Consider the following 13,895-nt stretch of genomic DNA (forward strand, 5'->3'; position numbering starts at 1 on the left):
TACAGATTCCTTCCTGTTCCAATTCCCTAACCCATCAATTTGATCAAAATTCTTGTAGTTGGTCAGATGGTCATAAGTCAACTTATGAAGGAACACTTGGATCCCTTGCCACCATGCTGGGCACACAACGTTTTGGATAGAGATAAAGCGGGGGGGTCGGGGGGAGCCCTCGAGCCATTAGAGTTGGGGAATTTTACTCGAATGTAGGGATGGGCTTGAGAAGTGGGACTGGAGAGCCTATGATATGCAAGATGGGAGAAGAGTCATAGACACCATCCCGGAGACGGTGGGCACCGGGGCAGAAAGGGGGTAGGAAGGCAGGCTGCAATCCCAGGGGTAGACCTTACTCCACTGTCCCCTGCCCAGGCCAGCTGGAGCCCTCAAAGGAACACATCTTCCACCATGAGCTTGGGGGTCCCTTTCTGGCTCCCAATGCCTTGTCTCTGGGTTCCCAGTTCTTTTAAGCATTCACACAGCCTTTCTCATTCCGAGAGGGATGTGGCTCAGAGCAGGTGCCTCTCATTGCAAAGCAACCCTGTACCCACTTCCTGCCCCTGAGAACCGCCCCAGGGCCTGATTTCAACTCCAGCTCCCCAAAGGATTTGTCAGCCATTTTCTCCATATTAGGGATCCACTGGGGAGAACCCAGATCTCAAAAACCTAAACCTGCCCCCAGCCCCACCCCAAATGGAAAAGTAACCCCTCACAGTTTATCAACAACCAGATAAAACATAAGTTCTCAGTGATATCCATGGGAGCCTTGAAGTTCAACAGTTCAGGTAAAAGGTTCTGAACTCCTGAACTCCAAGTCCAGTGTGTGTGTGTGTGTGTGTGTGTGTGTGTGTGTGTGTGTGTGTGGTGAGGGGAGGGGGACTTCATACCACCAACAAGCAATTCTCCAACACCAGCTGGGTGCCTTAAATTCAACTCAATTCTGACACTATCAGAGAGATCAGATCCCACAGATAAAAGGCTCAGTCTTACAAGTCTGCCCTTCACTTCACACACCAATCACAAGCCTAGGGTGTGGCCTGTACTTCTTTTTTTTTTTTTTTAATGTTTGTTTATTTTTCAGAGAGAGACAGAGCATGAGTGGGGAGGGGCAGAGAAAGGGAGACACAGAATCCAAAGCAGGCTCCAGGCTCTGAGCTGTCAGCGCAGAGCCTGATGCAGGGCTCGAACTCACAAACCGTGAGGTCCTGATCTGAGCCAAAGCTGGATGCTTAACCAACTGAGCCACCCAGGTGCCCTGGGTGTTACCTGTACTTCTGAGTGACTGGCTATCATAGACAGGCTCCCACGAACCCTCTCCCAGGGTTCCATGAATTTGCGAGAACAACTCAAAGAACTCAGGAGTAAACCTGTTTCCTCTCTAGGTTATTGATTTATTACAAAGGATAGGAAAAGATACGAGTCCCCAGCCAGTTGAAGAAATATTAGAGTGAGGTCCCACACAAAGGGGCTTCTGTCCCTGTGGAGTCTGGGGCCCAGTGTCGTCGCACATGGAAACAGTCTGATTCCTCAACCTGGATGCTTTCGGAATCCCCTCCTTTTGGGTTTTTATGGAGGCTTCGTTAGTGACCATGATGGATTAAATCATTGGCCATTGAACTCAATCTCCAGCCTTCCCCGCCTCCCTGGAGATTGAAGAGTAGGGCTATAGCTTCCACTCTTTAATCATAATGGTTGGCTCTCATGGAAACCAGCACCCACCCCGTTAGGTGCCCCCCAAAAGCCACCTCATTAGCACAACAAAAGATACTTCAACCTTTTTCATTACTTAAGAAATCCCAATGATTTTAGGAGCTCTGTGCCCAGAACCACGGAGGAAGACCAAATATATGTTTCATATTATAAATCACAATATCACACTAGGACACCAAGTTCAAGTGTAATTTAATATTTTTTCTTCTACACGTGAGATGTCTTTTGGAGTTTTTCCCTTCAGATTATAAAAGTGATTTAAATTCACCTAGAACTTTTGAAAACTATAAGTACAAAGACAAATGGGAGGAGAGGAAGCTTCTATAATCTCACAACCCAGAGGCAAATTATCTTTCCTATTTTTCTCTATTTTTGCTTTCTGTTTTTGCTCTATGCCTTTTTAAATTTCACCTGAAACTATATCCAATGCATAATTTTGATCTAGTATTTTCCATGACATTCGTAATACTTTGCAAACATATTAATGGCTGTGCAAGTGTCCATAATATGTGTATGCCATAGTCGGCCTGATCAATTCTCTGCTCTTAGACATGTAAGTTGCTTCTGCCGTTTTGCGGATTTAAATGATCTGATTCATATTTCTGCATAAATCCTTGTCTATCTGTTTAGAATATTTCCTTAGGAAATATTCCTGGAAATGAAATTACAAGCGCAGAGTCTCAAAGGCTATGAATATTTTCAGGACCTTCTTTCCTATTGCCAAGTGGTTGTTCTGGAAGGTTTTAATCACCAGCAGTATGAAAGAACTGTCTCTGCAAGACTTAATTCTAAGTCCCACCGGGTCATAAGGCCAAAGTCACCCCATCAAGGGGTGACTCCAGCATGACCCAGCTTGAGAAGTGAGAATAGGCAGCACTCTCAAGGTCAAGGCTCACGGAGACTGCTGGAGCCTGAGGACAGTGTTAAGATGTGAATTCAGGAGGATAAAGCACATAAATCAGAAGAGAGAAGTCTTTTGGACCCCAGGGCTGAAAGGAAAGTGTAGTCCTGAGACCATACTGAGGTCCAAGAAGAAGCACAGTTGTGAAGAAGGGTGTTTAGGGGCCCCAGTGTTGTTCATTTGGCTTGGGCATGATGGGCCCCAGGGGAAGTCCGGAGGAGGTCAAGGAATTGATGTTTTTAAAAAGCCATTTAGGAAAGAACTCAAGGTGGTGGTTGGTTCTTCTGGCAAGAGGAGGAGATGGGCATGAATATGTCAAAGAAGAGATCTCAGTCTGGCCCCATCACACCTTATTGATTTCTACCGCTTACCGGATGAGTCACTTTTATTGGAGAATAATTTCCTTTTAATTTTTTTTATCTTGTTCATTTGACTGTGTCGATCACAATTGCTGCTTCTTGATAGAATCCCTTTCTTTCTAAATCAGGTTTATTTATTTATTTTTTGATTACACATTGTGAAACTTACTCCTAGCCAAAAACTATCAATATATAGAAAAACGTGAAGTATAAGGAAGAAAATAAAGATCATTTGTAACCTGAACACCGAAAGATAACTATTGTGCACATATTGATATAAATCCTGCTGGATTTTTTCCTATACATATTCTCTCTCTCTCTGTCTCTGTCTCTGTCTCTCTCTCTCTCTCTCTCTCACACACACACACACACACTCAGAGGAAGGTAACCATACATACAGCTACTTTTGATTATGGTAAAATATACGAAATACAAAATTTACCATTTTAAGCGCACAGTTCAGCAGCATTAAGTACATTTTCATGGTCATGCAGCTCTCACCACCATTCATCTCCAGAACTTTTTCATCTTCCCCAATGGAAACTCTATACCCATTAAACACGAACTCCTCATCCCCACCCAGTCTCTGGTAGCCACCATTTGACTTTCTGTCTCCATGACTTTGACTACTCTAAGGATCTCATATGAGTGGAATCACAAAAGTCGTTTTTTTCTTTTTGTTGTTTCTGGGTTATTTCACTTAGTGTAATGTCTTCAGGGTTCATCCATGTTGTAGTGTGTGTCCAAGTTTCCTTCCTTTTTAAGGTGGAATAATATTCCATCGTATACACGTTTTGTTTACCCATTCATCTGTTAATAGACACTTGGGTACATAAGTTATTTTTTAACGTTTATTTATTGTTGAGAGAGAGAGAGGGAGAATGTGATCGGGAGAGGGGCAGAGAGATGGGGAGACAGGAAATCCAAAGCAGGCTCCAAGCTGAGAGTACAAAGCCAGATGCAGGGCTCGAACCCATGAACCATGGGATCATGACCTGAGTGAGCCAAAGTTGGGCGCCCTACCAACTGAGCCACCCAGGCACCCCAGTACATAAGTTATTTTAAACCACCATTTAGCATGTTGTGGACATTGTTTCATGTCAATAAAGTAATACTATTTTTTTGATTTTTAAGTAATCTCTATACCCAATGCGGGGCTTGAACCCACAACCCCAAGATCAAGAGTCACTCTCTCACCGACTGAACCAGCTAGGTGCCCCTACAGTATTATTTTTAATGGCTGGTTAATATTTTGTTAAACAGATAGTCTATAAGTTACTTAACCAGATTGCTGATAACAAACACTTGATCGTCTCAAAATTTTTACTTAATAAACCTCTCGATGATGAACAATCTTTATAGGTTTTTGTTGAGAAATATATCACATATGAGAGGATACAGTGTATATAAAGTTTAAAGGGTAACAGTAAAATGGACATCTCTGTCCTTTCACTCCTTGCTTAAAAAATAAAACACATTCACAACCTAACGAGCCCCCTGGAGGCCTGCCCCATCTTACTGGTCTCTCACCCCCAAAGGCTCCAGTGTCTTGAATTTTGTGTTGATCTTTCCTATGCTTGTCATTTTATCACATGAATAGGTATCCTCTGCCCCAAAAGACTAGATCTTAAATCTGTGCTTACAGGATAAAAGAAAGAGTAAGAGTGCTTGGACATCTTGGTTTCTGGCCTTCCTTTTCAGACTTAAAATATCTAATTATTGGGGCACCTGGTCATTGGAGCATGCAACTCTAGATCTTAGGGTTATGAGTTTGAGCCACACGTTGGGTGCAGAGTTTACTAAAAATATATATATATGTATTTTTAAAATAAATATTATAATATTTGTAAATAAAAAATATATAATTCTTTCCATCTGATTGAGCCCTTCCTCTGTCATTGGTGTGATTTTCCACCTCCTTGCCACACAAAGTTTAAGGTTGAGGTTGGCATCACTTGAGGATCCTTCCACCTTCTGGCCCTGTTCCCATACAATCATTAGGGTAAATCCATTGGAACAATAGTTTCCCACAGTACTTTCTCCCCAAATCTGAATAATGAGTCTCGAGTTGCACCATGCTGGGGGGCTTCAGAATTGCCCAGGGCGGGCTCTGGCATCCCCAACTCATCACGTTGGAGGCTCCCTTCTCTAGGGTAGGATAAGGCTCCTCCTTCCCGCTGTGTTCCTCCTGATTCTTTCCCTGACAACCTATAGGGAACTCTAGGATAAGACAAACACACAAACACTCCTCTCCTGGGATCGGTGATCTCAGACGCTATATATTTTTTAATGCACGTTGAGGAGACATTTAAATTAAAAACAACCCAACTGCTTAAGATTCCTTCTATCCCAAATGAGTACGGGCATTTTCGTGATTATGTTAGCTCCCCCTCGATCTCACCCTTCTATCCAGACCATAGTTCAGGTTGTGCGCAGGTATCTGCAAATCCCTTCATTCTAGCCTCTGCACTAGGGTAGGATTTGGCAAAAAGGGAAAGCGTCCTTGATTGTAGAGAATGGAATCCTGGCTGGTATGCTAGTGTTAGCTACCATTTACTTCATGCTTGCTATGGTCCTGGCACTTTGCATAGATTATCTGAAAAAATAAATTTTATTACTTTTGCCTGTAAGGGAGCTCAAGTCGACCATGCATCCAGAGACGCCGGCTGGTGGATATCAATTCGGAATTTGGATCTGGTCTGTGCATCGCTCAAGTCTCTGTGTGTAACCACTGTGCCCTGGATTCTCTCTTTGGAAAGGGTTAAAGTTGTGCAGTGTTCAGCAATTTTCCCTGGGTGTATTAGTTAGCTATAGCTGCTGTAACAAAGTACCGCAAACCCAGTGGCTCAAAGAAGAGAACTTTACTATCTCACAGCCCTGAAGCCTACAGTCAAGGTTTGGGCAGAATTGGTCCCTTCAGGGGACAATGTCTTTCCCACCTCTCTCCTGACTTCCAACGGTTGCTGGCAATCCTTAGTGTTCCTGGCAGTGTGTCACTCCAGTCTCCATCTCCGTTGCCAGATGGCCTTCCTGCCTCTGTCTCTCTAGGTCTGTATCCAGGTTTCCCTCTCCTTTCTCTCTCTTTTTTTTTTCAAGCTTATTTATTTCTTTCAGTAATCTCCACACCCAATGTGGAGCTCGAACTCGCCACCCAGCGATCAAGAGTCGAAAGCTCTTCCAACTGAGTCACCCTCTCCTTTCTCTCATAAACACACCTGTTGGCTCTAGGGCCCACCCTAGCCCAGTATGATCTTAACTTGATTGTATCTACAAAGACCCTACTTCCAATAAAGTTATAGTCACAGATATCAGGGGTTAGGACTTGAACATGTCTTTCTGGAGGGACATAGTTCAACCCACTAGCCTGGACATTCTCCTGCCCTGTGTTCTTTCTGGGGCTTGGCGGGAACATTACTTTCTGTTCAAACAAGTACACAGGAGGGGCCAGAGGGCCTTCCAGAGCCAAATCCAGAACAGGGGTGCTGGCTATAAACACGCCCTGAGCCACCGGATAGGATGTCTTGGTTGCAGACCACGAGGCCAGCAGGCCAGCAGAGAGACCAAGCAAGACCCGTGGTGAGGTGTTTCCCTTTCGTGTCACCAGCCGAGCTCCTGAGGGCATGGTGACAGGGCCCAGCTGCGATAGTCACCCCTCCTTTGGATGTCCTGCCCTCTGGAAGATGTGGCGGGGCCCTTGTGAGGTCACAGGGCCCAGGGAGTTTGGCTCCGATTAATAAAGAGGCAAAAGTGGTGGAGATTCACAACTCTTGGCACTGCAGACTCGGTAGGGTCAAGGAGGGAGGTTTGTTTTGAGTTGTTTTAAATAAGTGTGTCCCTTTCGCCCCCTTACTTGGGGAGGGGTGAGGCGGGAGGAGTGAGGGGGGGCCCCTATGCCCGGCCGCCATGCTTCACGGGTTTGTAGGTGATGGAGAACTCACCCAGGCAGTGGCCGATCATCCCAGGCTGCATTCCCACCTGGGGGAAGGTCTCACGGTTGTAGACGCTCAGGCTGCCTGGCCGCTCACAGGTGTGCCGTCACCACCTGCAGCTCACGGGCGGGCAGGCTGCATCCCGCCTGCATCCAGGTCCATGCTGCCCGCTGTGGGTGAACTTGCAGAAGGTCTGCTGCCGCTTCTGCTCCACTCGGGCCATCATGTTGCTTCTTGGCAAAGATGAAGGGAGGTTTAAAGAGGCCGAGAAGTCTCAGCTCCTTTCCCGAAAACTCCGCTGGAATTCCGCAGCAGCCTAACACCACTCAGGAGTGAACTCTCTGCTTTGTCTGTCTCTCCCCTAGGCTCTGAGTGTCCAGACCACCGAGAAGGCCAAACGACGGGTGGCTCCTTGGGCTCTGCACTCAAGGTGACCTGCCGCTGTTTGGTGAATGAATGAATTTCTAAATGAATAAGCAACGGACTGCAAGAATCATGGTCCCGTGCAACTCTCTGCTCACAAAAGCTAAATAACCTTCCACCTCCTTCACCGTGGAATGAGGGAGAATTTCCTTCTCAAAGGCCCTGGCCCTAGTGGCTCAGTTGGTTTGGCATCCGACTCTTGATTTCGGTTCAGGTCATGATCTCATGGTTCGTGAGTTCGAGCCCCGTGTCGGGCTCTGTGCTGACAGAACAGGGCCTGCTTGGGATTCTCTGTCTCCCTCTCTCTCTGCTCCTCCCCCACTCACGCTTACACACACACTCTCTCTCTCTCTCTCAAAAATACATAAATAAGCGGGGCGCCTGGGTGGCTTAGTCGGTTAAGCGTCCGACTTTCGCTTAGGTCATGATCTCGCGGCTTGTGGGTTCAAGCCCCGCGTCAGGCTCTGTGCTGACTGCCAGCTCAGAGCCTGGAGCCTGTTTCAGAGTCTGTGACTCCCTCTCTCTCTGACCCTCCCCTGCTCACGTTCTCTCTCTCTCTCCCTCCTAGAAATAAATTTAAAAAAATACATAAACATTAAAAAAAAAAAAAAAAGACCCAGGCCCTAGACTTGCAGGGCACCATCTTACATATACAGAGTCATGGAGGAGGACCCAGGGAGAGAGATCTATCTATTGTGCGGAACTGAGAAGTTTTCTAAATGTGTTGTGTGCATTTTAATGGTGTCAGTTATCAACTTCATAACAAATTGCCTCAAAACTTAGTGGCACAAAACCACCAATTTATTATGCTTATGGTTTCTGCCCATAGACATTACAACCGGAGCCTAGGAGGGGTGGCTTGTCTCTGCCCCCCAACGTCTGGGGTCTCAGCTGGGAAGAGTAGAAGGCCAAGGGTGTCTTCAGGGTTGGGGCTGGAGTCAACTGGAGGCGCCTTCACTCACATGTCTGGCCATTTGATGCTGGCTGTTGGCTGGATCCTCAGCTGGGCTGTCAGCCCAAACACCTACATGTGGTATCTCCGTATGGGCTCTTTTGGGTGTCCTCAAACCAGCTGGTGGTTGGGATCAAAGAGAAGGTGTCCAGGGGGCACCTGGATAGCTCAGTGGGTTAAGCAGCCGACTTCAGATCAGGTCACAATCTCATGGTTTGTGAGTTCGAGCCCCACATCAGGCTGTCAGCATCTGAGGCTGGGGCCTGCTTCGGATTCTGTGACTCCTTCTCTGTCTGACCCTCCCCCACTCATGCTCTGTTTCTCTCTGTCTCAATTAAAAAAAAGAGAGAGAGAGAGAGAGAGAGAGAGAAAGTGTCCAGGAAAGTAGAGCATAAGTGCGTGGCATTTTCACAACCCAGCCTCAGGAGTCACCGAGCATCGTCGCTTCTGCCAGGGTGTATTGATTGAAGCAGTCGTACATTGCCCGGGGTCAAGGCGTGGCAAGTTTCTAAACGAAAATGTAGACCGAAAATGTAGATCAGACACAAAGATGTGTCCATCTTCGGCAAGCACAATCTGCCAGAGCTGCTTCTTTACATTGTATAATCACACACAGAAGAGAAAATACAACATATGAATAGTGGAGAAACTCTGTAATTTTACATCTCCTTGACCCCCCACCAAAGGCAAGCACTCCCCTGAATTTTGCATTAATCGTGCCCTTGCTTCCTTTATAATTTTGCTACCTCAGGTTTATTCCTAAGCAAGATACTATTTAGTTTTGCCGGTTTGCAGACTTTGGTAAAAACAGCATCATACAGTGACTTCCTGAAGTGACACTGTTTATTCACTCTTGTATCTGGAGGGATTGGCTCGGTTATGCTGTGGTTACAAACATCGCCCAAATCTTAGTGGCTTCCGACTACAAACAGTTATTCCTCATTCATAGCCACATATTTGTGGCTGATTGGCTGCAAGTCTGCTCTGAGATTCAGCCTCCGGAACATTGCTAATCTCGGGGCAGAAGGAGAGGAGAAGATGGTAGATTATGCGCTCGCTCTTCAAACTCTTGCTCAGAAGTGACCTGCGTCAGCTCCACTTATATTCTGTTGACCACAGCAAGTCACGGGGGCTAAGCCTCAGGTCAGTGGTGTTGCAAATACAGTGCTCATACAGGCAGGGATCCCAAAGGAAGTGGTCCTGGAGGAGAAACTGATAATTTGGGTTATAACACAATCTACCCCAATATTCTGCTTTCGTCAAAAATATTTGTTTCCCTCTTTTCTGAAAATCTCAGTCCTCTCAGGAGACAACCTACATTCCCATCTAACCTTGGCATCGGACTTTAAGCCCAGCATTTCATGATACATCAGGTCTGGATGTGGTTCCTCTGGAGATCTCGAGCTCCAAAGATAAGTTGTCCATTCCTTTTGATGGGCAAAGGAAGATCAGGGATGGGGGAATCCCAATCCATTCAGAAAGGAAAGAATGGGGGATATAGTAGTCGCCGGTCTGTGGAAGTCTTGAAATTCCCCTGGGCTGACACTGACCCTGGGTGTGGGGAGTGTTTCTTGATTAGGGCCCAGTCCTGTTTCCAGGGAGAGGAGAGGTCCTCAGGCCATTGTCCCTTGTGGTCCTTGGCTCTGTCATCATGAAGGTCCTTCCTCTTCTATATTCTTCCTAAAGAGGGCATATTCCCTCCTGGGGACTGCCAGGTTTTTCCACCTGCTTTTTGTGGTAGATTGTATTAGCATTAAGAATATTCATTGTCTCTTGGGGCGCCTGGGTGGCTTAGTCGGTTGAGCGTCCGACTTTCGCTTAGGTCATGATCTCGCGGTTCGTGGGTTCGAGCCCCGCGTCGGGCTCTGTGCTGACTGCCAGCTCAGAGCCTGGAGCCTGTTTCAGAGTCTGTGACTCCCTCTCTCTCTGACCCTCCCCTGCTCACGTGTCTCTCTCTATCTCTCTCCTAGAAATAAATAAAAATATATATTAAAAAAAAGAATATTCATTGTCTCTCTCTGTGGGTCCCGCACTACTGGAGGCTTATAAGTCCTCGCCCCAGTGATGACAAACTTGACAATGTGATGCTTTTGCCAAAGGAATGTGAGCACAAGTCACATGGGCCACTTCCAAGTAGAAGCTTTCCTAGGGTGGCCAAACATCTTGATTTGTCCAGGACTACTCTAGTTTTAGCACCAATGTCTTGTGTCTCAGAAACCCCCAGTCCTGGGCAAAATGGGACATTTGGTCACTCTACCTTTAAGAATAATTACGTGGGGGCGCCTGGGTGGCTCAGTCGGTTAAGCATCCGGCTTCGGCTCAGGTCATGATCTCACAGTTCGTGGGTTCAAGCCCCGCATTGGGCTCTGTGCTGACAGCGCTCAGAGCCTGGAGCCTGTTTCAGATTCTGTGTATCCCTCTCTCTCTGACCCTCCCCTGTTCACGCTGTCTCTCTCTCTCAGAAATAAATAAAACATTTAAAAAAAATTTTTTTTAAATCATTATGTGCCCTGGGGCACCTGGCTGGCTCAGTTGGTTAAGACTGACTTCAGCTCACATCATGATCTCGAAGTTCATAGTTTCCAGCCCTGCGTCAGGCTCTGTGCTGACAGCTCAGAGGCTGGAGCCTGCTTCAGATTGTGTTTGCCTCTCTCTGTGCCCCTCCCCTGCTTGTACTCTGTCTCTTCCCTCTCAAAAATAAATAAAAAAAATTTTTTTAAAGAATCATTATGTGACCTGCACCCCAATGTTTATAGCAGCGCTAGTGACAATAGCCAAAGTATGGAAAGAGCCCCAATGTCCGCTGATGAATAGATAAAGAAGATGTGGTATATATACAATGGAATATTGCTCGGCGATCAAGAAGAATGAAATCTTGTCATTTGCAACAATGTGGATGGAACTAGAATGTATTATGTTAAGCGAATGAGTCAGTCAGAGAAAGACAAATATCATAAGACTTCTCTCATATGTTGAATTTAAGAGACAAAACAGATGACCATAAGAAAGCAAATATAATATTTAAACAGAGAGGGAGACAAACCATAAGAGACTCTTAAATCAGAGAACACCTGACGGTTGCTAGAGGGGTGTTGGGTGGGGTGATGGGCTAAACTGGCAAGGGGCATTAAGGAGAACAACTTGTTAGGATGAGCACTGGGCGTCATATGTAAGTGATGAGTCACTAAATTCTATTTCTGAAATCATTATTACACTATATGTTTTTTTTTTAATATTTTTTATTTATTTCTAGGAGAGAGAGAGACAGTGTGAGCAGGGGAGGGTCAGAGAGAGAGGGAGACACAGACTCTGAAATAGGCTCCAGGCTCTGAGCTGGCAGTCAGCACAGAGCCCGACGCGGGGCTCGAACCCACAAACTGCGAGATCATGACCTAAGCAAAAGTCGGACGCTTAACCGACTAAGCCACCCAGGCGCCCCTATTACACTATATGTTAACTAATTAAAAAAAAGAGAGAGCCCTGGGGGACGGTGGGGTGGGGGGAAAGAAAAGAATCATTATATGGACAACCATTCTTCTTTTTTCCTTTTCCATGAAGCTGGGAATATTCTAGGTTAGAAGCCTCCCATGAGCCTTGATCACAGAATGAATAGGGGGTACAACTGACCTTTACCGACATGGAAGGTGACCAAGAAATAAGCCTTTGGGGTTGTGAGCCACTGAGACGTGAGTCATTTATTTCTGCAGCCTTAGGCATAATTTAGCCTAAGCTGACTGAGATAGCCGGGTGCATTTTTAACATTCACCCATTCATTCGTCAATTTCTTGTTGATGTCCTGACAAGCTCTGCATCTTTCTCCCCTCCCTAAGGTTATGCCAAATTCCCTTGAAGCCCTGGGACGGGGGGTTCCCGGGGTGGCTTAGTCAGTTAAGTCTCTGACTTCAGCACAGGTCATGTTCTCAGGATCTGTGAGTTCGAGCCCTGCGTCGGGCTCTGTGCTGACAGCTCAGAGCCTGGAGTCTGCTTCAGATTCTGTGTCTCCCTCTCTCTCTCTGCCCCTCCCCCGCTCTCGATCTGTCTCTCAAAAATAAACATTAAAGAATTTTTAGTTAAAATAAAATTTTTAAAAAGAAAGAAAGAAACAGTGGGACTATTGTGAGTAGGGTTGCCAGAAAAAAATTTGCCAGTTCAATTTGAATTTAAATTGAATTTAAGTCATAAAGAATGAATAATATTTTTAGCAATTTTTACTACATTTAAATTGACCAAATTTACGAAATTTAATTTTTTTACTAGTAAATACACTGAATTTAAGAATTTTACCATTTAAAATAATGTTAATAAGTATATCCCAAACAACATTGGGATATGCTAACACCAAAATGTATTTACCCTTCATTTGAAATTCAGATTGTACTGGGTGTCCCATATTTTCCTGTATTTTCTGTATTTGGTATATATTTTCTATATTCATTTGGCAAATCTTGCAACCCTAATTGTAGGGGAAACACCTTCTGAGGTGCCTCAGAAAGGGAGAATACTCAGAAAATTCCTTCCTCTACACAGAGGCAGCATCGTGGAGTGGAATAGTCCCTGAACTTAACTGACCATCAGATTTACAGGGGATTTTGAAGAAAGGACCTAGGCTTGATCTCAAACCTAATGAATCAGAAGCTTGGGTGGGATACCTAGAGAGTTTGTACTTTATTTTTTTAGTATTTTACTGATTTTTAAAGATTTTATTTAAAAAAGCTTTTAAACATTTATCCATTTTTAAGAGACAGAGAGAGATAGAAGCATGAGCGGGGGAAGGGAAGAGAGAGAGGGAGACAGAATCCAAAGCAGGCTCCAGGCTCTGAGCTGTCAGCACAGAGCCTGAAGGGGGGCTCGAACCCACAGACCACAAGATCATGACGTGAGCCGAAGTCGGACGCTTAACCAGCTAAGCCACCCAGGCGCCCCTAAAGATTTTTTTAAAGTAACCTCTGCTCCCCATGTGGAGCAAATATCATGAGTTCTACCGACTGAGCCAGCCAGGTGCCAGGGGAATTCTCACTTTAAAACAAAAAGCTCCCGAGTTAATTTGCTTGTCTGCCAGATTCAGGAACGACTGGTTCAAGGCAGTGCTTCTCAAACTTTAATGCACGTATGAAGTGCCCAGGGGTGTTGCCAAACACAGGTTCTAATTCAGTAGGTCTGGGGTGGGGGCCCTGCTGATGCCCATGCCGCATGTTTGCAGGATGCACTTCGAGGAGCAAGGGTTGCTCCACATCCAGGGGCTTCCACAGGGAGGTGGACACGTTCGTGGCCCAGGCTGTGCTACAGTTTCTCTGTTTAAAGAACAAAAGCAGCGCGTCGATGGTGTTCACGACGTTCACGCAGAAACACCCGTCCATCGAGAATGGCCCTCCGCTCATGCAGCCTCTGCTTAATTTCACCTGGTTTCTGCTGCTGGCTGTAGATGGGGGCGAACTGGCCATGTTCATGGTGCTATGTGAGGAGTACCAGCCGTCCCTCCGGCGGGACCCGATGTACAACGAGCACCTGGACGGGACAGGACAGCTGTCCTTTGGGATGCCACCCAGGCAGACTTCTTTCGGGAACCTGCTGGATTGTTCATTGTTGGCATAGAGAACTGCGGCTGATTTTCGTGGCTCTCAAACTCA

Source organism: Crocuta crocuta, unplaced genomic scaffold (genome assembly GCF_008692635.1).
Source record: "Crocuta crocuta isolate KB4526 unplaced genomic scaffold, BGI_CrCroc_1.0 scaffold7, whole genome shotgun sequence".
Lineage (NCBI taxonomy): Eukaryota > Metazoa > Chordata > Mammalia > Carnivora > Hyaenidae > Crocuta > Crocuta crocuta.